This window comes from Poecile atricapillus, chromosome 2 (genome assembly GCF_030490865.1).
Source record: "Poecile atricapillus isolate bPoeAtr1 chromosome 2, bPoeAtr1.hap1, whole genome shotgun sequence".
NCBI classification, from domain to species: Eukaryota; Metazoa; Chordata; class Aves; order Passeriformes; family Paridae; genus Poecile; species Poecile atricapillus.
In genome coordinates this window covers 6,746,307-6,773,627 of record NC_081250.1, presented here as the reverse complement: position 1 = coordinate 6,773,627, position 27,321 = coordinate 6,746,307, and the positions used below count along the sequence as shown (strand labels likewise).

The following is a 27,321-nucleotide window of genomic DNA, read 5'->3' as shown; positions in this document are numbered from 1 at the left end:
TTTTGCTAAGATCTTGTCTTCAAAAATATTTGTAGTCCCTGCCCCACTCTCCTGTGTGTGTCAATGTCCTCATGCAGGTCCTGGCAGAAGGGACTTTCTTGCAATGTCCATTCACATGGGTTGAAAAGAATTTGCAAATAAAAACCCTCTGAGTGCTGTAGCTCATTGTTGCCAGCCTCTCTTAGGACATTTTTACCAGGACTGTATTAGGGAAGATGACTGCTCATAGTTTAGAGATTACTTCTCTCTGTTTCTCAAGCATTGTGTGAAATTCTTCTAGTCCTGCTGACTTGAATTTCTCTGATTATTTAGTCTAGCAACAAAATCAATTTTTAGTATTAGCTACAATAAGTCTGTTTTATGAAGGCTGAAATACAGAAAATGGCATTTGAGTCTGTTTTGTTATCCGTTTGTTCTTTCTAAACACTGTTTGTACAGACTTTTGTGTTTCCCTTCTTACTTCTAAAATATTCCTGAAACTTTGTTTGCCTTTTATACTGCACAGTGGTAATACTGCATGCTGTGCTTTTATCTCTTCTGATTTTTATCCCTGACAGTTTATGCTGTTCCTTTATATTCATTAAAATGCCCTTGTTTCCATTCCTAATATGATTCTTTCTAGTTTCAGACCCTTATTACTGGCTGCTTTTGATGTAGCCCGTATTGTTCATATACATTTCCTATCTCTCCTCTGCTTTGGAATACTTTGCCATTGTGCACATTCCAGTACAATAACTGCCAGTTCTCCTTTAAATTGTAGTCTCAAGAGATTCTAGCAACAAGTTCAAAGAGTTTGTTGAAATTTGCTTTTCTTCTTTCAGTTAATTGAAGATAAAAATTTGCTCTCCTCTCTCTACTGCTCTCGCTTTCCCCCTTCCTTGGCACAGCGAGTGCTTCTCGTTACCACTTCCAGCCAAATCACTGTACACATTGAGATGTTTAAAATGGAGCCTGCCCTAATAGAGTGAAGTGTGAAGTAACTGCTCTTCTGGCACCCTCAACTTTGTGAAACAGTTGTCCTCAGCGTTTTCACAAACATGTTGGGCTGTTTGTTCTGATATTTTGGTTTTCTATTAGACGTATGGATGATGGAGGCCTCCTCTTACCCTCTGAGATACGTGCTCTGAAAACTTCTGTTAGCTGATTCCAAAGACTCAGCAGCTTCCTCAGATTTTTCTCTCCCAGCCTTCTCAGTTCCTTTTTCCCTAGTTCCCATTCATTGCTTATGTGTTTTTTTCACCTTCAGCTTTTTTCCTTCTGTTTTTTCCCTTGTAATAAAAGCAAGTGACTATTTTTTTCTTACGATGGCCCACTGAACTGGAGGATGAGACTAGAACTTATAAATGGGCCAGATGCTTTTCATTGTGAAGAAAACCTTGGAAAAGGGAATTTTGAAATAAAAATAAAAAGAACTGATCATTTCAGTTTCCTTAAATTTTTCCACTCCTGAGTGGGGCTGATTTGTGGCTGTGCTAGTGTTTTGTATGGATGAGAGGCATGGCTGGAGCCAGCAATAGTGTTTTGGCACATGATGCACTCAGCTTCTTGTCCGTGGTTGTGGAAAACCCAGCAGGGAATGTTTGGAGTTGCTGGACACTGCTGTCCCCGGCGTTGTCCCCACTGTCACATGGTTTCTCATCCAGTTCTGATCACTGCCAAACCATTCTCAAGGCTGGCCCAAGGCTCCGTGTGGTCCACACGCTGTTCCCAGCATAGTTTGTGTGTGGCTGCTTTGTGTGGGAGTTTGGGAATTAGATAGCGTGGATGGAAGCTGTCTGGTGCTTGTCAGCCTCAAGGCCAACATCACCAACTACGTTCAATGTACTGGTATAACCATAACTGGATTTGTTTCATTGTTTGCGTTCTTTTAAGGAGGAATTCAATCAAACTGATAGAATTCTCATCAGTTTCACTTCCAGCCTCCTGGGCAAACAGCGTGGCACAGTTAATGTTCTCTAACCCATAGGGATGTAAGTTTAGGAGGAACAGCTCACAGCAGAATTGCTCTGGAGGGAGCAGAGGAGATGGGATGTACAAGCCATGAGGCTTTGGGAAATGCTGGCTTTCAGTGCTACTTCAGGCTTCTCACACACAATGTTTCCTGGTTCATGTTTTGAGTAATTAACCTTGCATCAGGCATCCTGGTAGAGATTTATACAAAGGAAAGTGCAAAACACATTTGGCAGGAATTCTAATTTATATTTTGCCTGTGTTGTCCAGAAACCCTTTTGGAGGGAACTGGGCCCAGAAATGGGAGGGTAACTCAAGAAATAAACTATCTGTAAGCAAAATTATTTAAATAAATAATCTCTGAGCTCTTGCATGTAGCACTAAGGACTGGCTCATGTCTGGCTGTGCTGTTGTCTCTTTCTTTAATGGAATGGGAGTGTATTCTTTGTCTTGTGGTGTGCTGTGAACAGCTTGGAAATACAATGATTTCAAATGTATTAGTTGGTAAAGAATAAATATGAAAACTTGGTAAACTCACATTTCATGCGCTCTCTTTGTGGTCTTCTCAGACAAGGATACATTGGTAGAGTAGAACAGAGAAAGTACTGTTGGTTGTGAACCTACTTTATGGACAAGCAGAAAATCTTGATCTCAAGGCCTGTAAATCAGATGCAGTCAGTGGGGGTTTTAAATTACTGATAATGTAAATAAATATTTGTTTAAGAATATTTTTGGTTTCCTTTTTTTTTTTTTTAATTCATGCATCTCTTTTAATTTTACTTGCTTTAGTCTTGATAGATAAAAAAAATCTGTTTTACATTGTTAGCTTGACTATGTTATTTTAAAGGCTTTTTTAGACCAATGAAAGTTTCTTGTCTATTCTTAGTTAACATGCTCACACTTAGAAAAAGTGAAGTCATAATTGTCTTGGACATGTTTAAACTTGTTGAGTTGAAGCTTGGGCTCTCAGCTATTCCATATCTTCTCAGATGCACTGCTTTCCTCATGTGGCTAGAATTTGGAAAAATATTTGTTCATGTTTTGTGATAGACATTTGTTAGCTGGCTTTTATCTAAAGACTATAAATGTTGTTCAGTCAAGTTGTTAAATATTTCTGGGGTTTTCTTCTCCTTTTTTTTTTCTTTTTGTCCCCTAGTTTGTAGCCTGAACTGAACTTGGGGAATTTACATGTGCATGGATGTGACCATGGCATGTGGTGTGGGAGCATATTCCATAATAGGTATTAGTAATGGGCCTTGGGGACAGGGCAGAGGCTGAGTTCTAGCTCCTGTAGTCATGCCATCTAGGTTTCTTTTTTAGGAGCATTGTGGTGGTCTAGTTTCTGTCTGAATTGTTTTCTTTCAAAACTTGAAAGGAATAATTACATTTATTTTACTGTTCTAAAGGAGCTTACTAATGATAGGAGGAAGTGTCTTTAAATTTTTGCTAAGGTCTTTATGCTTAGTCAGAAGAATGAAGTAGTTATCTCTGAAATGCAATGGGGTCTGAACAGGGGCAGTCTAATAGGAAATACTAAACAAAGGTGTTTAGGTGGGATTTAGGTTGTCTGAATATCACCTTTATGCTCTGATTACTGTTGTCTCTACTTGGCATAAGTTATTTCAAGTAGGGTCCCCCCATCAGATTTCAGCACTGTGTGTAATTACACAGCTATGTAAACAACAAATTGAACTTCAAAATACTTTTAAACCGTTTTGGGAACTGACTGTGACCTGCTTTGAGCAGGAGGTTGAACTGGCTGACCTTTGAGGTCTTTGTCAACCTGAGTGACTGGGTGATCCTACTCCATGAGCATCCCTTTTCAAGGTGATGTCCATTATTTATGTTGTACCCATTCCTTTTACACAGTGAATGATGTGTAATAACTTGTTTCCTAGATGGTGTTTTCCTGTACTGTTTATGGAAAGAAAATAGTTTACTCAATCTCTTTGTTTCATTGTCTGTGTTTTTTTTTCCTTTGTCACTAGATACTTGCTTTATCAATCTGTGTAATTCCACATATACTAAATAAATTATTACTTTTTTACTACATTGGGATTGTTTTTTTCAGAAATGGTGTCACCTGGCATTCCAGATTTTCTTTTTAAAAAGTGCATTTAAAAGTTTATCTGCTAGAAAAGTATAGGGCTATTTTGATTACATTAAAGCAGATCCATCAGAATTTATAGTCTCATTGGATTTCCATCATGCACTGTTGAAAACAGTTTTGTCCTGCCTGTGCTAGGAGCTAACAATGCATGTCACTAGCAATGAGTCATTTTCTGATGGCTTGGGAGTGTTTAGGTATTTCTGTTTTTTTGCCTCTTCTCATCTTGCATCTTCTTTTGAACTTGTGGTCTTTTCATCTATGTTGGGTTTTAGTCCTCTCTGTATTGATTTGCTCATCTCTTTATTTTTTTTGTCATAAAGAAAATTTTCATCAGGAAGTCTAGTGACAGGACAAGGGGGAATGGCTTCCAACTGTCAGGGGGCAGATTTAGATTAGATTTTTAGGAACACTTTGCTGTGAGGGTGGTGAGCCACTGGAACAGTTTGACCAGACAAGCTGTGGCTACCCCATCCCTGGAAGTGTTTCTGGCCAGGCTGGATGGGGCTTGGAGCAATCTGGTCAATGGAAGGTGTCCCTGCTCATGGCAAAGGGGTTGGAAGTTATATTTGCCAAACCTTGCCAGTCAAAACCATGAGAAGAGACCGAATGTGATGCTTTCTTCATAGAAAGCTGTTTCAATTATCTGACTTACATTGCTGTTCAAGTTCTGTTTCTAAAAGCAAGCTTGCTATATGCGACATCTTAGATGTAATGGTTTTAAATCAAATTTATCACAGTATGTTAATGTGGGTATGCAGTTAATACACAAAACGTGTTTCTTGGCTGTGTGACATGCTGCCAACCTGTCTTTGGGTCTAGATATGATCTGGCTCATGCTCACAAGAAGAGAGAGCAGGGGAGAGGAAATAGACTGTTTGGAACCTTTTTTAATTTCATTTTTTACTTTTAGAAATGGAGTCTATCTCTAGAGAATGTTGTAGTACAGGTTAGAAATGAAGAACTTCCAAACCCCTTCAAATGCAGTAAAAAAAAGGAGTCAGTTGTCTTCTGTTTAATCCTTTGGCATGAAAATAGGAATTTACAGAGAAATTATTCACAGAAGAGGGTGGTTTGAGTTGCCATGTAGCATGGAAGCATAAAGGGATGCTAGAAGGTAAAAATGCCTTTACATTTCAATAGAATTGCCAGGCTAAGGAGAAATACTGCATTTCCTTTTCTGCTGTTGTCCTTTGATAGCTCAGTACTTAGCGCTTAATCTCAAGTTGTTACAACTATAATATTTTTAGAAAGCCATTGAATATTTTGGAAATAGCAGGTCGGCAGGAGTTAAGGAAAATGTTTAAGAAAGACAAACACATTTTTGAGCTTCCTAATATATCTGTCTTTACATTTTAAAATCATGAAGTAACGGATCAGATGTATGACCCAGTTAGAGGAACCAAGAAATACTTCTCTTGAGAAGCCCATGACTCTTATTTGTATGTGCTTCATCTGAAATTTTGATAGGAGTATGTTGGAATTGGTGACTTGTCTGTTTCTGAATTTCTCTTGGTTGCTGTGAAGAAACAGTCTCTCAAAGTTAGGAATGTAAATAGGGCCTATCACAAACAGATAGGGTGTGCTTCACTCAATGTGTCTTTATTAACTCAAGAGTGGCATCCTTGAGTTTATCAGTTTGAGCTTGGAAGAAAACAGTCTACCATATGTATAGACATAAGTTTTTATCTTAATCATTAAATCTACGACTTCTGTTGCTTATTAAAAAAAAAAAAAAGTCTGAGAAGAGATGACTGGTCCCATTTTTCCCATGTACATTTTCTTGGCAGAAGCGTTGGCATAAACACTTCCTGCCTTGCCATTATGGTGACACACGTTTGTGGAGATGTGTGAATCAGGGCAGGGAACTGCTGCAGACACAATTGCTTTGCCTTTTCTCAGTGTCCATCTCTGCTGCTTCTTGCTGGGTTGCCCTGTAGCAGGTTTGGTCCATGTGTTTGGTTCACAATCCAACATTCATCTGAATGGGAACAATTCCGAGGCTGGGAAGAAGAGGTGTGGGGTGGGATCCATTGGAACTGCTGCTGAACATACAATCCTACTGATTTCAATTTATGGGCACTTTGTGTGGGGAAGTAGTAATCAGTCAACATGACTGGTGTTGGACCACATCTGACTGTGCTGTAGTAAAATCACACTTTTTCCTTAGTAAGATTTTTATGGCAATTAATGTCCTCCTAGAGTAAAATAACTAAATCTCACCCTTTGATGTGAGAGAAAATCCATCCCCAAAGAAGGGGAAGAACAAGGAGGTCTAATATGGCTTCATACCTGTTACCTTGGGTCCCATGAACAGCAGGGAAAAATACTGAGAGTAATTTATTATTATTATTTTAACCAGCTATTATTAAATTACAACTCGTTTGTGCTAGAATACTTAAACTTGTCAGGGGACCCATTACCTTCTAGGTGAAAACCCTAAAATTTTTAACAGTGTAACACGTGAAAATATCTGCAGGTTTAAGGTAGAGCAGCACAACAAAGACAGCCCTTTGAATTGATGGCAGGTCAGTCATGCTGCAGGGGTATCACCTGGAATGGTACCACACCAGGGCTGTAGTGGAAGCTCATCAAAACAGGCAGTTACAGCATAGATGGCACACAGGAAACTTGGTGCTCCAGCCTTGCTTAACCTACTGACTCTAAAACACTCCTTTTGTTTAATATACTTTGGGGAACACACAGCTTCTGTCTGCTGTTTGGTAGCTTCTTTGGTTGAAGGGGAGCTTACTTTATTTGATCTCAGAATAATTGGTTAGAAAAATGTTTAAACTCAGCAGAGATGGATGTCCAACAGGGGCTTGTCCTGGCTGAACCTGAAGGATTTTGAGTGTGAACGGGAATAGGCAAAGTGATTAATGTCTAAGTAGGGGCTTTGCAGTTCACCCCTTGTTAGTTGCACCAAGGCAAGCCAACCCTTACTGCAAAATAAACCCATGACATTCACCATCTCAGCTAAGGTTTGGAATAACATATTTAACCTTCTCATTGCAGCAGATTGAGTGTGCTAATACGTGTGGTTACAGAGATGTGCTGATAAGCCAGAGCGTGATAGCACCTTGTAGCCAAATACATTTATGTGTCCGTACCTGTACTAACATGGCACAATGGCTCTTATACAATAGTTACTTGTTTCAGAGTAAACACCTGGAGATTTTTTCACGTGAGTGCTTTCTTTTTAAAATTTTGTCTTTATCTCTGCAGAATGGGCTTGATAAAAACTTTCCTGTAGGCTGGGCACCTATAGCATGTTGAAAATGGAAGGAGAGGTAGAACTGGTCCACTCCATCTACCTGGGTAGATCCTGCTCTGTGAATCAGTGTGGGAATTTGTTTAGTTCAGTCTTCGAGGTGAAACGGTATCTTTGAGTTCCTAGGTGCATTTATTGGTACTTTCTCTAACCAGTACTCATAAGACAATATTGAAATTACTTGCTTGTCCACAACAGATGGTGTGCAAGATTAACTATGTCCAGCTGCAGCTCGGTGTGACAGAAGAGAATTTGATAAGAGAAAATATTAAGATGAGTGAGAAAATAGAGGTGATGCATGGTCTTACTTTGTTTGGCAGACAAGCCAGATTATTGTTGTCAACGTGTCAACCTGCGTCTTGCAGATGTCTGATACCTAAACAAATTTAAAAAAAAAACTTGAGATTGACAGAAGCAAAGCATTACACAACAGCTGCTTTGGGGTTTTTGCGTGAAGGGAAGTTGAACAAAGGTAGTTGCGTTACTGCTCAAATTGGCAGGACCCATTGGTTTGCAAGTATCTATCAATGCAAGTGAAGTGACACTTGCGTAATGTTTTCTTGATTTGTTTTTCTCTCTGCAGGAGAATAAAATTGGCAGGGAGCATTTGGAGGATTAGGAAAGAGCCATTTGTAGATGGACATTTGTCAAGCTTTGCTTTCTTAGCTTGTCCATTCCAGATTGTTTTGGAGAAGTGTAGAGCAGCCTGGAAAATGTTGGGGGGGGGGCCGGGGGGGGGAAGGGGAGAGGAAAAAAAACTAAAACATAAAACACTAACTAAAACCACAAAACTAAACACCAAGAAGTTTCACCTCAACATGAGGAAGAACTTCTTTACGTTGAGAGTGGCACAGCAGTGGAAGAGGCTGCCCGGGGAAGTAATGGAGTCTCCTGTCGCTGGAGACATTCCAAACCCACCTGGACGTGTTCCTGTGTCACCTGCTCCAGGTGACCCTGCCTTGCCCGGGGCTTGAAGTAGCTGATCTCCAACCCAAACGGTTCTGTCATTCCGTGGAAAAAGCGGGGGGGGAGAAAGACGATTCTCCGAGTCCCGCGTTAATCTTTGACGGGTGAAACCCTGCTTTTCCCAGAGCAGCCCCAGCAGCCGAGGAGGGGCCGCCAGGAAAGCGGCTGGCGTCTATGGAAACGTAACTTTCGGTTGCGCCGCTTTGTTAAATGGAAAAGTGCGGGCGTGGGGGGAAGGGAGCGGGAGCGCTGCCGCCCGCCGCGCTCAGAGGGTGCTCCCGGCCGGGGCCGGCGGGGGGAGCGGCCGGGCGCTCCATGCTCGGTTCCCGGCTTCGCCCCCGGGCTCGGACGTGCGGGCCCGCGGGCCCCTGCGGGGGCCGGCCCGGGGGAGCCTCCGGCGGGGGCGCTGCGCCTCCGGCCGCCGCCGCTCCGCCTCCCGAGCGCGGGCGGCCCCGCTCCTGCCGCAGCGCTCCGGTCCGCACATTGGCGGCGCCCGGCTGCGTCGGATCTACTTTCTCTCCCTCGGCTCTTTTTTTTTTTTTTTTTTTTTTTCTCCTCCTCTTTTTTTTTTTTCTTTTTTTTTTTTTTTTTTCTTTTTTTTTCCTTTCCCCTCCCCTTCCCCCCGCTCCCCTCCCCCTCCGCCCTCCTCCGCCGGCGGCCCCAGCCTGGTTCGGGGAGGATCCCGGAGCCGAAGTTCCGCGGCGATCGGGGCTGTGGCGCATCGCTCCCCGGCGGCGCCGCCATGGGGGGGGCCCTGTAGAGCCGCCCGAGGCCCCGGGGCAGCGGCCGGGGGAGCGCCGAGCGAGCGGCACGAACATGGCAGACCGCGGGCAGTGCTGAGCATCGGCGTCTCCGCTCCGCGCTGGGCTCGGGCCCTGGCATGTAAATAACTTCTCTTCCCTCCGGATCGCACCGGTGCCAGCCCCTCCATTTTCCAGGGGGGATTTGCGAGCGGTTCCGCGGCGCTGGGCGATGTCGCGCAGAGCCAGTTCGCCGGGGGTGAGTACGGCTGGCGCTGAACTTCTTTGTATCGAGGGCAGGCGGTGACAGCGGGAAGGGGCTCCCCGGGGACGGGGGACCCGCCGGGACCGGGCGGCAAACTTGGCGTGGGGACTGGGCGCCGCTGACACTCGGCACGGCGAATTCGACGCCGTTTGGTCAAAAAAAAACCCGGACCCGTGTCCAGACGTGGGTGTAGAGGTTCAAGTTACACGCTCGCTGGATAATCCGAGGCCGTTTACAAAATAAAAATAAGGGAAAGGAGGGTGGTGGGTGGGAGAAAGAACCACAAAAGCCCCGCTCGCTCTGACCCGGGCGCAGCCGGGCATCCGGTCAGCGCTGCCCTGGGTACACCTACACACGTGTGCCCGCAGATATTCTTTAAAAAATACGACTTTATATGGTTAGCTATAGCACAACTATTTTTTTTCCCTTTTCCTTTTTTTTTTTCTTTTTTTTTTTTTTTTTGGTCACTTCCTGATGTAAATACTGGAGAGATGGAAAATGGAGCTAGGGTTAATTTTTCTTTAATATTTTGAAGTATTCTGTGCACGCTGTTTTTGAAGAGCTTGCCATTTTAATTTTGCATGTTTTCAGAGCATACCTGTATAGTGTTAATTTTAGGTGATCCACTGTTTTAAACTGTAGTTCTAAACTAAGGGAAAAAAATAAAAACACTGCAAAAAATAAACTGTATTTCTAGTGCATAATGGATGGCCAGAGCATCATATATGATGATTTTTGTATGAGCAGTGAGCAAATAGGTCATAAGTCAAAGTAAGTGTTACGTAACTGGCTGGCTTTAACAAACTTGGTACAACTGTAAAGAAAAGAAGTCTATTTCTTTTTTTATTTGGGCAGTATGAGAGGCTGGCTGCCCCTTTTTCCAGTGGCCTTACTTTGGTAGTAGGTTGATTAAAGAAACCCACTCAACATAGCAACTTATGCTTTGAAAATATGAACCAGTTAATTGGTGTAGTGTTTTGTATTTTCCCGAAAAACTCCTTCAGTCTTGTGCCTAATTCTGGATACTAAGCACTTCACCTCACCAGTGAATCATTAGTTAACACTCTCACTGGATTATTACATAATTGAAGAACGTTCCTTAGTTAGTTTAGATTTTTGTTTAACTTCATTTTCTTTCTTAGAATAGTGTTATTTGGCGTAGAGTTGTTGAAAGAACTGAAGATCAGTATGAAAACAGTTAGAGGCTTTTTCATGGAAAGAAAAAAAGCAGTAGTGGGTTCGTACTCCTATAGCAAAACTGAAACAACTGGGCAGACATTTAAAGGTTCTCAGTGACTCTGTACAATGCTGGGTATTGAAGTATACACAGCTCCTGAGCTGGAGGTTACGTGCAGGGGTCTTTGTGCTGTGTGTACATCATGGTGATGGTCCTGTGTGCTGTTTGATGCCCCTGCACAATAAAATACACTTACTACAGAAAATAACTGCAACTCCCAGACTGCTGAGTGTAAATATTTTAACCATTTACTTGTAAGATAGAAGCAGGAGACAAGATAAGACTTTTTTTTCCCCAGTGCTGTGTGATCAGCTGCATCTAAATGCCATTCAGTAACTTCACTGATGACTACTGTACATTTGTTTTTAAAGGGTTTGGTTCTACATCCTTTACTACTTCGTTGTAAATCGCCTTTCTGTTGAGCATATACTTGGAGTTCGAGTATCTATAGTTTTTAGTTCCTTGTCTGATTTACAAAACTGTTTTATTACTCTTGTTTTGTCCGTTTTGTGCAAAGTAATACCTAATATTCTGCCAGCATTAAATATAGGTGCTTTTAGGTCAAAATACTCCTTTTTTTTGTAGGTATAATATTTAATTTTGTAGAATTATTTTGTCAGACGCTGCACTTAATCGACTTACATTTTTTTTCCTTGCCTTTTTCTTTATTCTTATTTTTTTTTCTATATTATTCTCTCCTAAGCAGAAACTCCTGCAGAGTTTGGGCAAAATGTTCTTTGGGGGCTTCTTTTTTTTTGGAGGGGAGGACACAGGGGATAGTATTATTGTCATTTACATAATATGCCAGTAGAAAGTAGTTGCATCATGTACAGTTTCTTAATGTGACCGTTCATTGGACTTGCCTGAAAATGATCTCTTAAGGGTAAATGGCTGAGCAAAAATTAAAAGCAGCCATGTATGTATTTGTTTCTCCTTTTGTTTCAGGCTAAAAGGACCATTCAGTATGTGCTTTACGTGTATTTCCAGACTTACTGTATTTAATTTATTCAGCTATTTAAAAATAATGGTTAAAGTATTGTTTTCTCATCACTGCTGTCAAATCTTACGGCTTTGCAGTTCTGGCTTCCTGTTCTGAAAGTGTGGATAGAAAACTCTTAGTATGGAGGAGTATGTTCTTGAGGTGTACCATTTAGTATAAAATACACAGCCCAAGAGGATGGGGGACTGACTGGAGTGTTGTCAAAAGCACACTCTAAACAAGCTGAAAGACAGTCTTTTGTTTTATTTGGGCAGTTCCAATTTTAGTAATTAATAAAGCTCATGGAAACCCTGGGACGTAGGGCATTTGAAGAAAGAAGTACTGAAATCCAGTTTGACAGTGGGCCTTCAGCTAGTCTTTTATAATTCTGTCTTTCCTCTGCGAAATCCTTTTGGCATGTTGAGGTTCTCTGGCAGGATCCCAGCGTGTGATATCACAGATATCAGATGTCTTCTTGCAATTCATGGCATTTGCTGTGCCGCAGTGGTGCTCCCTGGGACGGCTGAGGTGAACCAGGAAATGTCATGGAAATTCGGTAGGGAAAGCGGCGTGGCAGAGAAACACTCACGTGGTTTTGGGAATAGGTGAGCGCCTTCTGTTTGACAGTGTTCACGTCTTTGTGTTTGGTAATCTGATGGGGAATGTATTCAGCAAACAGATGTGTCTTTTAGTGGTCTTGACAGATTTTTTTTTTCCTGACATCTCACATGGAGTTGAGTGGTAAAACATCACAGTTAAGCTTTGTCCTTTGGAAGTATCTTTGATTAAAAAAATGGAGCATAATTACATGTGGCCTTGTTAGAATTTTTTTTCATCTCAGTGTTGAGGTCCAATGCCAGGCACAAGCATAGATGATATCACGCATTTGGAGGATATTTGACTCCTCCATAAGGTCTGTTGGAAGTTAGTCATAGCACTCTGCATTTCTGTCTGTCTCTTCATGGAAGTCTTCCTCTTGTTTGTACTCACTGACGAAATGTTACACAGTTAGTGTGGCTTGTGCTGATGGTGCTTTTTTAATACAGCTAGAAAATAAAAGATTTCATGCTGGCCTCTTTGTCCCACGTTTTCATCCTGATTTCCAAGCATCAAAAAGTGAATGCTTGTGTAACCTTACTTTATTAGAGAAGGTAAAGGCATGGAAGAGGAGTCTGCTTATGTGTTTGTTTTTTTAGCCAGGACTTGCAGTTCTTGGGTATAACTCAGGATTCAGGAATTATTTCTTTTAGATGAAGCTCAATGTGTTCCTTCCAACCACAAACACTTCCATGTTGTTTTTACTCTGGATCTTCCTTTTCTCTCTCTTTCTCTCTTTCTTTCTTTTTTTTTTTTTTTTTAATTTCCAAGCCCCAAATGCCCCCATGTTACAAAAAGAAAAGGTAGGCTGCTTTTGGAAGACTCCATTTAGGAAGAAGTGCGTGTGAAAGCAGGTTATTACTGCCTGGTTTGTATAGTTTATAGTTAACCAGTTTGTAGTCACTGTTAGCATGTAACATCAGGTGCCATAGAGAAAAATGGGACAAACTGAAAAGGGCAGTTTTGGGAATAATCATTTTGTGGAGGATCTGTTTGAGATTTAGATTTGAGACCAGGAGGAAAGGGAGCTGTATTTTTTCCAGAATTCAGAAAACCTCAAACAGAATTCTTATTTAGGCTTACAGTTCTGCAGAAATCTGCCTTCTTTGAATCAAGTGACTTGTGAAGGTACTGAGTTTAATACAATTTGAAGGCTTTTTGGAAGCAGGAGGAGCAGGATGAAAGGATGTGATGTACTTGGTGGAACAAAGAGGATAGGGCAGGGGGAAGGGATAGGCTGGAAAGGACTATACAAGGATGGTATATCTGGAACAATGAGAAGGAATAAGGTTGGAGCTTTATTTTAGTCACCTTGCCCTTAGGCTTGAGTGGGGCAACTTTGTCAGCACGGTTTTGTGGCACTATTGAGAATGTATTTAGCATGTGAGAAGACACCAATGGTGATCAAGGAGAGTGATGAGGAAATGAATGAACCTAGAATATTTTCTAACATGTTCAAAGGTCCTTGATCTGGGTCGCATAGTAGGTGTGCTAGGTGTTGTCACTGCCATGTCAGCCTGGCCTTGTGTACAGAAGGTTTAGTCACAGTTGTGGCAGAAGTCATTCAGTGTGTACGTTCAGGGCTGCCATAAAATGGAGGTCAGGGTTGAGCAGTAAATACTGCTGTTAACCTTTGAGAAACTGTTCTCATTGGAAACACTTCACTTTGGCTTTGCAGGATTTTAGTAGAAAGTGAATTGCGCAGAGGAAGGGGTACAAAAGCAAGGTAGAGACAGGGCTTTTGGAAGCATGGTGGGTTTGCAGTGCTCAGGAAAGAGGAACCCAGAGTTACAGGAATATAATCTGCAAGACAGATGGGAGATGGAGCCTGAGGAGCATGGACTTCAGTCTTTCTCTTTCACCTTAATCCACCTTGCCTGTAAGCAGTGCTTATTCTTACGTGTATTGAGTTGTCTTTCCTGTTTCCTTGTCATCTTTATTTTCACCTTGTTAAAGGAAGCTAAGATTTTTAAATTAAGAAAAATAAACAGTTTAGGGAACCATGTGAAGACAGTTTTATGCAGTTCCAGAAATAACAGCTATTACAACTTGAAGTCTAGTTTTTGGAAGAGCAGAGTGATGGTGAGGAAGTCTGGAAGATTCCTGAGTTGGTTTGTGTGCATCAGGGTACAATCCTGCATGAACAAATTCTTTAATTTCAAATTAAAAATGTTGGGGAGAGGAGTCTGCCCTGTATATTTTGTTTAAATATTTATTAGTGAATAAGATGTAAAATACTTAGACACATAGTTTTTTTTTCCTCTGATATATTTGTCCTCAAATAGTAAAATCTACCTAGAATGATGAAGAATGTTTAGCTATGAGGAGTTAGTAAGTTAATTACTTTCTTTATTCCATTTTTCAGAAATGTAGATATTGAATCTGTCTTAATGCCTGTGGTTCAGTAACTGAGATGGTTGTGTAGAGATGGTATCTGTAGAAGGTTTTAGAATCCTGGAGCTGAACTGGTGAATAGCTGCTATTTCAGGCTGTTCTGTTGCTTCCCTTGGGGATGTTTTGAAATCGGTTGACTCCAGTTTAGTTTGTTACCGGAAAGTCAGAGTTTCTGGGCTGTGCTGTGTAGCCAGGGATTTCTCTGGCCAGTTCTGACATCTGCATTCACCCATGTTGATGAAGATAGTTGGCTGCTGTTTTCTGTGGTGAATGCTGAGAGATGTAAAGGTTAGGGAGAGGTAGTTCCCCTGACTATTGATAGAACTACATACAGTTGATATGTAAACCATCCTATATTATATTTATTTCTTTCCTCATGGCTGCCTAATCTTCAACATCTGCTGCTGACAGCTTTGCCAGTACTACAGAGGAGTTTTCATTATTGATGCCTCTGGACCTCCAAATAAAGAGCTGTCAGTGAATAAGTACTGTATGGATTCATTTAATTATTAATCAGCATGGTGGGGTATTCTCTAAGGTACACAATTCTGTTTCAAAGACAAGTGAAGTCAATAGAAAGTTTTCCATTGAAATAAAATAGTCATGAGAGTAAACATTCATCAGTAGAAGTAAGAATTCGATAGCCTAGATGGTTCTGTACCTCCTGTTTTGAATAGTGCTGGCCAATTGCTGCTCTGCATGATCAGAAACTGTGGGGAAGAGGATGCTTTATAAAAAAATAAACCAGGCATTGTGGAATAGTTTTTCATTCTTCAGATATCAAGAAAATGTGAGAACAGTTTTCTGTCAACTTAGATTCTGTGAAACAGTGCTAAGCTGAAATCACAACAATTATAAATGGCATAAACTTGTTCTTGATTTCTCTATTATTCTTCTACTGGCCAATTAGTCATGTTTTACTCCCACTGCTTTGCAGAGGCTGGCAAGAATCACAGTTCTGTTGTGTGCAAAGAAAAAAAGGGGCACTTTGGGGTCACTCAGAGAGAACTAGGCTTATTTCTTCCTGAGCTAGATGTGTATTTCATGCCTCTGAGACCCAGCCTATTGTCAGATACTTGATTTCATCAAACATAATCAGCACCTGGAAAACTGATACTACGTGTTAAATTTTATCAGAGTGATGTAAGGCTGAATAATTTTGCATATAGTACTTCATATCTTGTCTTTACACTTCTCACCATCTCCTGTGCCAGAAGTTTCAGGCCAGGAGGCAGGTAAAGAGGAGCTACTTGGCTTTCTTGGTAAGACATATATTTGTAGGTGAAGAGTAGTAGACTTTTTCTAGGGAAGGCTGTCTTGTGAGGGCTTCTTTGTAATAGAAAAGCTAGTGATGGTTGTGGTCTCTTCAGCAGTTTATAATGGCAGTTTTTCCTGACTGTTCTGTAGCATCTTCTGAGCATGAAGTTCCTTCTGAGAAACTTGGAAGATGTGCTGTGGTGGTATAGTTAGGGGCAGAAAAGCAGTGGTGGTGGGGTTATGTCTCTTAAGGCTCTAAGAAAGCAAGGTTGCAGGGAGGTGGTTGCTTTTTAGGGCGTCCTGTTTGCACGATCTTTTCAGTGGTTGCAGCTTGTACTGAAAGAAGATGTATCTTGAAATAATCTCTCCTGTAATCTTCTCTCCAGACCTTCCAACAGCCTCCTAAGCCTGCTAAACTCATCAGAACTAAACTTTCTGCAGATCATCCTATACCCTAATTCTACCTGAGCAGCAAAAGTGAAATGTACTGACAGAGCTCCGTGCCATCGTAGTACACACCCTCTAAGTCAGAACCATCCAGATTATGGGATTCTGCATAATACACTTTGTCTTTTACTAGGTTTCCTCATGAACATTGACCACATCCTTAAGGAAAATAAAAGGGTGAAATTAAGCAACTTTTAGGAATGAGGATGAACTTGCCCACAATCAGTGAACACCAACTGTTTTTCATAAAACTCCTTCCTTGGCTCTTTGGTCTTGACATTTAAAGATGCTTGTCAAATTCCATCAAAAAGATGAGCCTGAGTGCTAAAAGTCAGGACTTTATCCAAGGTGGGGGGGCAGAACAACCTTGCATGATTCTCTCCTGGTAGTCTTTAAGTGACAGGAAGAATAAAAAAAATTAATAAATTCCCTATATAAAGGTAAGGTTAGAATGCTTGTGCATTGGGTATTATTTCAGATTAGAAAATAGCAGCAAAGTATTAGGCCAATTGTATTTACAGGACACAGGGGCTTTAACTTACTTCTGATGTTGTGCAGGAAATTTGGCGATTACAAGGATCCATTGATCTGCCAGAAGAGCTTCATGTTGCTTAAATGCAAGAAAAATAGATGTTCTTTGACTGTGAAAGCACCTTGTTAAAAAGCATGATTGTATGACAAGAAGCTTGCCTCAAAGTTATTGTTTTGCTGTGGTAGATAATGACCTGACTACTTTTCAGTACAGAATGGACAAAGATCCTGAATGGGAAGGTATATAGGATGCTTGGGCATTTTTCTTGCTTCCCACCATGCAGAACAGAATCTGGAAGTCCACGTGGGAGTCTCTGGGCACCAGAAATCAGGAGCCAATCTTTTGGAGGAATGAAACTTTTATAAGCAACTAAAAGCTGCACAGACACAGGTTCAGTTTTTGGAATACAGGATATTGAATACAAAGCTGGAAATAAAGTTTAGTGTTGCTAAAGATGATTCTTTAGATGTGACAATAATCTGGACAGTATGATGAGCTTTCTTGATTCAGAGCCTATTTGTAAAATAATTTGGAGAAATTACTTATTTCTCAACAGCATCTGTGCTAGGTCAGGTCAGAGATGTGGGTGTCCTGCAGTGGTTAATAGGAAAGTAAGACAAAAGTAGTTTTGTAATGATGCTTCCCCAAATCACTAATTGCAGGAGATTGGGAAAGAATTGTGGGATTTCTGGAGTCCAGGATAGTATTGCTGTGTTAGATCTGTTGAGCATAAAATCTCCTTTGAATGTGTCCAGCCTCTCCTCAATCACACAAACTTCCAGTGTGCTGAGTGTGGAGTTCCACAATTCAGCTGCAGAAAACTGGGAGAGCAGAGTTTCACTTGGGATTTTTTTGGTCCTTCTGCATCAGTGCTGTGCAGTAAGTGTTGGAAGAGACAGTAAATGCTGATTTTGTGATCACCTTTTCATTGTGAATTGTGGTTATACTTGTCAGGATGCATGAAAATGTATGTGTGGGAAAACCAGATTATATGCTTTCCAAAGATGTGCACATATGCCAGAGATGTGGTTGAAAGTGCTAGGGCACATCAGGGAAATTTTATTTAAACTGAAAGAAAATTGTATGTGTTTAACAGGACTGCTCTTTGGAGGCAGTAGGAGACAAATTGACTCCAAAAGCAGGATTTCTGGACTGTTAGCAAGTTTTGCTGAGGTTCTTAGGGCAGGAAATTTTTTCACTTTTTGCAGCCATAAGGAGCCACGGTATCTTGTTTTCTGATGTTAAATGTCTATTTCATGGCTTAGGTTTTGATTTATTCTATTAGTTTAATAATATTTGTATTTGGATAATGAACCTGTTTTTTATATAACATAAATTGACTTAATTATTCTGCATAATATGTCTCCTGATAGAACTGGTTATTAGTGAGTTAAGGTTTCACACATGATCATGCTGATGTCTGTGGATCTACAGATCTTTTAAACCCCCAGTGTATTAGTGCTGTTATCAACCAAAGCTGCTGCAGCAGCTTTATTTATTTTTCCTTTCTCAAGGGTACTGTAGCGGCCAGTTGGAGCATTAGCCACCAAATGCCAAGGTGGCTGTAGAGTAACTGCAGCAGCATTTCAGCATCTAATGGACCAGGTCACGTGCAAAGCCTCATTAAAATATGATTAAAGTATCCCCTTTTGTTTGTTCAGTGGAGGCAAGCCCATGCTGGACCCTCCATTATGTTTGTGCCATGTGCTTGGAAATGCCTCCTGTTTTTTGTGAGGCTCCTTGTTCCCCCCGACCCCAGCCCTGTCCAAACCTCTGCTGAAGAGGCTTTCCTTGTTCCTCTGCCCTCTTCCATCCACTGTTGATTAAATGTGAGGAAATGAAAATGGTGTCTGCTTCCATTTAACCATAGTCTGCTAAAGGGAAATGTGAAGCTTCTGTTGTTGTCTGGGGGTGTCTCCTGCTTTCCTGTACCTCTGCTTTTTAACTGCTGAAGACTGGGGTGTGGGGGTTTTTTTGTTTGTTTGGGTTTTTTTTTTCCTGCTATTTAATTAGCAAGCTAGACTTGCAGTTAAAGAACCAGCATAAATTATGTTGGTAATTTGCCATGACCACCTGTGGTAGTACATAAATAATGAGAGAATAACAAAAACTTACAACTAAATAAAAAAAAAAAAAAGGATTTTGTTACGCTTTCTAACACATGCCTTCATAGCTCGTCTGGAAGCAGTAAAAAATGGGCTGTTCCTTAGGTTTATTTTTTGTGAAACATGGAAATCAGTATGCTTAAAGCTCAAAGACTCATTGCATGAATCCACAAATTTAGTTTGTCTCTTTGATCACATATAGCCTTGACAGTATCCATGGACAGCTTAAACTTACAGAAACATGGTGTAGTTGATTAAGCCCTATGATCAATGTAAATGACTGGAGAGGGACAGCAGACTTCTTGTAGCCACTGGAATCTGAGCAAATGAAGAATATTATTTCCAATTCAACATGTTGCAGAGGAAGAAGGGATAGAAAATGCTATAAAAGTTCTTAGATCTGGCTTTTCTTTTGACACTCTGTGAAATCAGATGATTTGGCACTTGTAACTGCTTTGGGTAAGAGGCGTTCATAAGAAATAAAATAAAATGTATATGTGGCAGTGGTGGGGGAGGCGTCTGTTCTGAAAACATCTGAGATGCTGGAAAACTTGTCCCCAGTGGGAAAGAGAAATTGCATAGCTGGCACTGAGGCTCGCTGCTTATGCTTATGTGGCCATATTTAGAAAAGGTTCAACACTAGGAACTGAATTATTAGAGAAGTGAGTGACTGGAGGGATTGAACATAAAGGAAATTATTTCTGTCTTGCTTGTTTGTTTGAGTTGGGCCAGACGATGCTGTGGGAGGGTTGCAAACTCCAGATTTGCTGCCTATGAGGAGTGAATCTGGAGATGAGTTTGAGGAGGTCAGTGCTTGTTTGAGCTAAAGCACCACCGCACCTGGGTTTGTAGGTGGCTGCCTGCAGGTAGAAGATGAGCAGGAATGGAAACGACCCTCTTGACTTGGAAAAGTCTGGAAAGACTTGAAGGAGCAAGATGCAGGCTTGCTGTGCTGTGTGTAGTGCTGTGGGAGGCTTCTGGTTTCAGTACATCTTGCAAACATTCGTGTGTATAAGTAAAGCAAACAACAGCCAATTACAAAAACCAACACCACATTTCAAAGAAGTTGTATATATATAAAAAAGGAATCTGTCTTATTAGAAGATACTTGTCAGTATAGCAGAGCAGTGTATCACAATTATTTGCATCTATGTGGCAGTTTTAGTTTATTGTGGTTTTGTTGTAGAACAACAGATTATCTAAATAAATTAATGAATTTGGGGTGGAGGGATTAAAACGGCACATCTAAGGAGATATCCAGGAGGAATGCTTTCACAGTTTTTAGGAGCAGTTCAACTACCCTTCCCCCCCGCTTTTGTTTTTTTTTTTTTTTTCTCCTTTAAGAAGTGGTTCTTTTTGTTCCAGTCATCAAGACTCATTTTGAAAGACTTATTTTTCTGGTTTTGGCAAAATAGTTGATCAGCGCGACTGGCAAGGAACTGCTGTGGAGCAACAAAGAATTTCTGTGTAGCTAAAAACTGTGTTTGAGGCCATCTTGGAGCCGTTTGTGAACTAGAGTAGAAACTCTGTGTAAGAAAGGCCATTCAAGTTAAGTTGCACGTTTTCCTCCCCAAAATTAGCATACCAGAATACTTCATTGCAGTGTTTAGAATACTTTGTACAAGAACTAACAGTAAGTTGAAGATCGCTAACTGAGGATCTGTAATGATGCCAACTGACTTTTTTTTTTTTTTTTTAATGAAAGCTTTGTATACATAACAGGATGAGTCATCACTGGAGAGTTCTGAAAGTGTTTGGCATCCTGAAGAATCCTTTTGTGTGTCTCTGCCGCACAAAATGAGTATTTTTGTCATGAAACTCTGCCTTAAGAAGTACTGCAATAACTGTAAGCTTTAGGGGGAGGTTTTCTAATGTGGCTTAAACCTTTACTTTCTCTTATTGTTTTAAAAATATTTTGGTATTCTTAGATCTTCCTGAATAATAGTATGGAAAATTCTAAATACTTTGTTGGCTGTTATTTTTTCCCTTAAGATGCAGCTTCAGACATACTTCTATTATAAATTTGTTTTTAAAAACGCATAATAGGAGCTTTACTGTTTTCCTTAGCTTTAATGCAAGTATTAAAAATCTGATTGTGGGAGAATACTGTTAACTCATTTTGCTTTATTCAAATAGTGTACCTGTAGTAAACTGATAGTAGCTGCTTATCTGAGTCACATTTATTTTAGGTACATTTTCTTTTGATACGTTTGTCACATTGAAGAACTGGTTGGCCTTGGTGTAGTTTTTGTTATGTCTCTTTGAAATTAAAATCTTCCGGAGTTAGAGTTTTTTCTTATGTGTGTTAAGAACATCAGTAGTTGCTGTACTCGCTCAGACAAACTCCTTGACAAAAAGAAAACCTTTCTTACTGAGGTGTTGGTGAGCGGCATGTCAGACCACCATTGTATTTGGCCCATGATTTTCCTGATGATGTGAAACCTGGTTTCTGTAGTCTTCCAAGGCAGCAGAGATGGAATTTTGCAGCTGGTGCAATAGGGTAGCAAATTTTAGCTGATATATTTAGGAGTGGATGACATTTTTCAGAGATTCTTTTCCCCCTGCCATTCATTCTTCAGCAGTGTGTTTTCTAAGATGTGCTGTCATTAATTTTAAAAATCAAATCGATTGATTCTTTGTTTGTTGTAGTGATGGTGTATTTATAGATAGATGGTATATTTATTAGCTAGTAAGTTTAGCAGTTTTAATTTTTATTATTTGAGTGAACCCAAATATAAAATCTACAGCCAAGGAAACTTGAAAGAAGACAATTCTTCTTTAGAGGAAGAATTCATAAAGAAGTCATCAAAATTTGTAGGATTTCATAAAAAACACCCCTTTCATAATAGTTTATAATTATATAAGCCTTTCATCCAAATGCTCTGAATTATGCTGATAACAGAATGCATAAAAACCAAAGGGCTTTCAGATGGTCCTTGATGAACTACACAGGTTAATTAATCAGCCCTGCATGTGCAGGTGTGATGGTTTTGAGTCAGGCTCTCAGACTCATATATTTTTATTTTAATGTGCATATCCAAGGCTAATTGTTTAAAAAGGCTTGCATTTGACTTGGAAGAACAGAAGTGTACCATCCTAATAAAGTTTATATTTGATGGTATTTTGTATTAAGCTTAGCTATGAGTTCAGTGGCATTGCTAAGAGATTCTATTTAATGGCAGAACACTTTGTCAGTGTTGTTTTGGTTATTTTTTTAAGGTGAAGTTCTTATGCTGTGCATTACCAACTCAGTGTAATTCTGCAATAAATTAAATGTTGGGGTGTGCTAATGTGGGGTGTGTCTAATGAGTCTCAAGCCCATGTTTGTTTTTATTTTCCAATGGAAGCTAAACCTCAACTTCTGATCTCTTTTTTGGAAGAAAGAAACCCTCAACATACCTGTCGATTGGGATGTAGAATTGGCTGTAAGAAAATAAGGTGTTGGGGTGTGTCTGTATATAGAGAAGGTAAATTTTTTTATTTTTTTATTAACTCTGTTTTCCTGGCATCTTCTCAGAGCTTTCTTTGGAAGGATCTCTACTTCAAAATACTGTATTTTTTCCAACAAAATTATTTCCAGCTGTTTAGATGAAGAAAGTTTCCCTTAGGGACCCTGAACCAAACATGTTACCTTTATTGTAGGATCCAGATGCAAAGAAGAAAACCAGTATTTGTCCCCTTATCAGATGCCTTTATGTGCTTGTTCTGGAACTTACAGGGCCTGGAATTTCTGTGAGTCTTACAAGTTTCCCCAAGTCTTTAGAATTAAAGTATCACAGAATATCCTATCCAGTATGATTAATGCTGTGGCTCCTGGATGCTGCTGTAGCTTTAAGCTTTCAGTAAAAGGGCATTTCTGGTGCAATCTCTCACTGAAACAAGAAGGGTAAGTGGCGAGGAGAAGGTGGTGAAGGTTACTGAAGGTTTCCACCTCATCATTTCTGAGTACCTGTTCCTTGGTAATTTACCTGCCCGTTGTTTTGTTGGTAATGGAAACTTTCTAGTTAGTTTTATATTTCCAGGGCATTTAAGGCCACGGTTGCAGAGATCTGTTCTGCTGGCAGCAGTGACTTGGGCAGTCGCTTTTCTTGCAGCTGCTCAGCCCTGTTGCTCTGCCAGGGCAGTGCTGAGTTCCCTGCGTGGAGATCCAGGCTGGGCTCTCCTGGCAGTAACCTCCCTTGGGAAAGGGTTCGTGCAGCTTACCTGTTCCTTCAGGTCAGTGTCTGACTCTTGTCCCAGTCCTGTCAGTTCTGCTTTGACCCATGCTAGGTTTCCTTGTAAAGCTGTTTTTCATATTGTCATAGTAAAATTCCTTGTGTTCAGAGAAGCTTTGCTTTTAAAAGGAGTGGGCCTTATTAATGGCAGTTAACTTACAAATAACTTTTAAAATTATTTATTTAGTCTTTATCCTTTCTAGCTTTGAGGTCAGTATTTCCTTTTGCTATGGTTTAATTTTAAATTTATAAACTTGTGCTTTTATCACTTTATTCTAGTTTAGAGAATTCTTGATAATACATCTTAATACGTCTTGAACAATTTTAACCCATTTAAATACCCATCTTGAACAATTTTAACCCATTTAAATAATTAGAGATTTAAAATGGCTCAGATATGGAGGAAAAAAGACAAGGTTTGGTATAGTATTAACATCATCATCTTGTCAGTAACATATAGTCAGCAATTAAATATCTCCTGTTGTGCCCACATCTGCTTTACTTGTCAGTAAATCAAACCTTCCACAAGTCAAGGCATGCCATGTTTAGGCTACACACTCATGAAATTTAATTTTTACAAGGAATACTTAGAACTACCCCAATATTTTACAGAAGCTGAGATCCAGGAATCAAAGATCCTGTGTTATCTTCTTGAGAATTTTGTGGAAAAAAGTCTAAATATAACAAAAAAAATGATAAAAAGTAGAATGCTTAACAGCTGTCTAAAGAATTAATGTTGTGATGTGTTAGTGCTGAACTTTTAACGATGAGAAAATAAGGGTTAATAATTCATTTTACTTACGGTACTTGCAGCACAGTTTGCAAAATGATAGGTGCAGATATTCTGTAAATGTTTTGTGGAAATTTGTCATGAAAAATCAATACAAATTGAGCTGCAATTCCAGTGTGTTTGAAATTGCTTGTATCCAAGAAACAAGGAACAAAACCCATCCGAAAGGTGGGGGAGCTGTGTGGAAATAGTTAAGTTTAGGATTAGTGTTGAGTTCAGCCTTACTGTTAATGAGCTGGAAAAAGGTGGGAGCAGCGAGTTAATGATATTGACAGACAAGGTGGAGGTAAATGGATTTGTCAACACCAAGAGAGAGAAAATGGAGAAGAACACAGGTTAGGAATATAGAAAACAGGGGAGAAGGAGGTTCCCCCCAGCCTGCTCTGAAACAACCACCATTGATTGAGTCAGTCGGGGCTGATGGGTTCTCCAAACACGCTGCTGATGAGAGTGAGAATCTCACAGTAAAACAGTGCTGAAAGGGCACAGCTGAGAAATGAATGGGTTCTTTAAATTGTATTTTAATTACATCAAATATATGATAAAGATGAATACATTACTGTTTATTTTGCAATTAGACTGTGTTGAGGTAACGGGCATGTCCACAGCACAGTGCTGCTTTGAGGCAACACTTAATGTTCACACCTGAGTTTAAACAAACCCATCGTGAGGGAAAAAGTGTTGCTGCTAAAATACAGTAGTTAAGAAAAAAGCATATTTAAAAATAGCAACTTTCTATTTTTATGTTAAAAATATTAAACTTGTTTTAGCTTCTAGATGGTGGTGGAAATACAATGGTAGGCAGAGATTTTTTTTCTCTTTCTTAGGAACTTTGAAAACAAAGTTATACTCAAAAAAGAGAGGGCAGTTTTATAAAGTAGCATTTTCTAGTGATAATATCTGTAGTCCACAGTGGATGAAAACATGTAATAGCTATTACCATCCTAAATAAATAATAAATAAATAAAGTTATTCCTCTTGAACCATCCCAAATGTAACCTCAGCTGCTCTGCAGCCACAAACATCGAGACTAGACTAGCAGCATTTACCAGCTGTGTGTAAGAGCTACACTGCACGTAAAGGGATTTCACATTTTATTATGTGGGAGGGATGATGTCAGTTTGGTTGATTATGCCCCTTTCAAGCTGCTGTGATAATTACCTGCTTGTTACCAGAAGTGTCGAACCCATTTTCAGTTCTTGTTTGCTTTTGCTGTCATGCCCTAATTGCTACATAATTTTGTCCCTGCCAATTACTACCTTGGAGTTGAATTTTACAGTGAAAAAGTTGTAAGAAGCAATAAAGTAATTGTTTTTTAAATCTCGTAATTTCAGTAGAATATTTTATTATGCTACAAAGTATATTGAAATACATACTGCTCACTTCTGTGAGATAGTGAAATCCTGTGGTTCCCACTGAAATGATGACAAATGTGGAAGACATGACTTTTGGACAGATATGGATACTTACTGTTTTAGAAATAAATATATTTCCTGTGTTCTTTAGAAGCAGAAACTCTTAGGCTTGTTGGGCTTTTTTTTTTTATTCTTTCCCTTTTCAGCCTTTTATCCATTTTGTGAGTTTTACAAGTTTCCTTTGATGTAGATACTAGGTCATCTGATGTGGTCCTTTATCCATCATTTTCTATGAAGATGTAATGTAAATGGATTTCTTTAAAGGTGCTGGGCTTAACAGTGTTTTATACTCTGATTAAAACTATTTGTTTGAATTATTCAGTGGAATAAAGCCTGCAGTAATTGGTTTAAGGACTGGCTGACCAAGCACTTTGTTGTCTTTGGGAACTGTCACTGCTTTGCTTTGGGTTTTTTGGGTGGTCCTCCAGCACTGAAGTCTGGTGTTAGTCAATATTAATAACAATTACTGCTGTTGAAATCTGTATATGGAATGACATGGATGAGCACAGGGAAGAGGCAGAAGAGCAGTTAAACAAAATGTTCTTCAGAATAAGAAGAGGGGATGGTGGTGCCATGTAGAGATGTGGGGATGGGGCTGCAATCCAGAAAGGAGCATTGCTGGCAAGAGATTTAAAGTGTGGGATGTTTGTGGCTGTGCACTGAAGCTCTGTTTATCATAGAGATTGTGAGATTTGCTGCTGCCATTTCAATGTGATTCAGATATCCACAGCTGAAAGACCGAAATACTGGCAAAAAGTCATGAAACGGACCAGAGATTGTAGAAAGCTTGGAGAAAATTGCTTTGGGAGAGGAAGGTAAAGGTGCTCAGTCTGTTCAGTTATGGGGTGGGAGATTTAAACCCTAAAAACAAGTAGTAGTTAGAGAATGGTGAATATCTCTAGCAGAGAAAATACTGAGTTCTTAAGAGATCCCTAATGTAAGAGGAAAAAGTACAGGAACCAGTGGTTGAAAGCTGAAACCAGAGAAGTTCACAAAGGAAATGAGCACGAATTCAGAAGGAGGAATGAACAACAAAGGGAATGGCAAAGTGAGTGGCTTTCTGAAAGATGGGCTTCAATCAATTACGATTATTGAGTGATAGTTATGGATATTGGGCTCGCATGGATAATGATTCTGGCATTGTGTCCAGTGAATCCGTGAGCAGTCAGACTTCTGTTCTGATAGCACTCTCTGTAGCAGCTTTTCCAGGATGGTGTAATGAATGTTGAGCACCTTTGTGGTTGAAGATTCTTTTCAAACGTTATCTTTAATACCTTGATTGCAAAAGACAAATGGTTTCTAAGGTTCCGAGGGCAAGGCGTACCTCAATTGTAGTTCTTTTATTAGCATAAAGGCTTTCAGGTACTTCAAGAGAAATTTCAGTGTGCAAAAATACTGCAAAAAAAACTATGCAGAATACTCTTTAAGAAAAAAATAATTATTTTAATACTGACATTTGTGTGGCTGTGAGCTAGGAACTGCTCTGTCCTGTTGTGACACCAAGGTAGTATTTGGATAAATATGAGTAGCTTTAGGGCCATTAAGTTACACTTATGTGCTTCCCTGTCTTTGTCATCTTCACAAGTGGTTGCCAGTTCTCTTTCAGAGCTGCTCTGCCAGCTTTTTATACCTGAAAGTACATCTGAAACGTTTGATTAAGATAATTTTTAAGGCTGTGTGGTGTGGTCTGGTGAGTAGAACTGAATTTCCATGCTGTAAATGTTAATTAGAAGCATATGTGTATATGTAAAAAGCAAGCTGAAATAAAAGTATAAATATCTAAGAAGCTGTCATTCCAGAAGGTCTATGCTCAGAAAAGATTAGGTAAATATACAAATAGTCCCATTATAAATCAGCTGCAATATCATTTCTGATTCCCTTCATTACTTTTTTTCTGGTGGTTTGCAGGAAAAAAAAAAAGTTAGGAGGCAGAGGGATTCAGATTATGATTTCCAAATCCTTTTAGACAGAATTACTTGCTCTGTCACTAAAAGAAGCTCCACTTGCTTTATTCTCTCTCCTTCTCCTGTAACCCTTTCCTCTCGCTACTCTTCT

At 39.9% G+C, this 27,321-nt stretch overlaps 1 protein-coding gene across 10 annotated transcripts in view; it reads left to right on the top strand.

The window, feature by feature from the left end:
• The window catches only part of KMT2C (lysine methyltransferase 2C), a 191,956-nt gene that overhangs the window by 8,736 nt on the left and 155,899 nt on the right, over positions 1 to 27,321 (top strand). The window contains exon 1 of one of the 10 annotated variants that reach the window (XM_058831031.1): positions 8,945 to 9,293. The exons of the other annotated variants lie outside the window; for them this stretch is intronic. The gene's annotated coding sequence lies outside the window, so the exon portion shown is untranslated. Of the gene's footprint in view, positions 1 to 8,944; positions 9,294 to 27,321 lie in introns of those variants that run through there. 10 annotated transcript variants of the gene reach the window in all.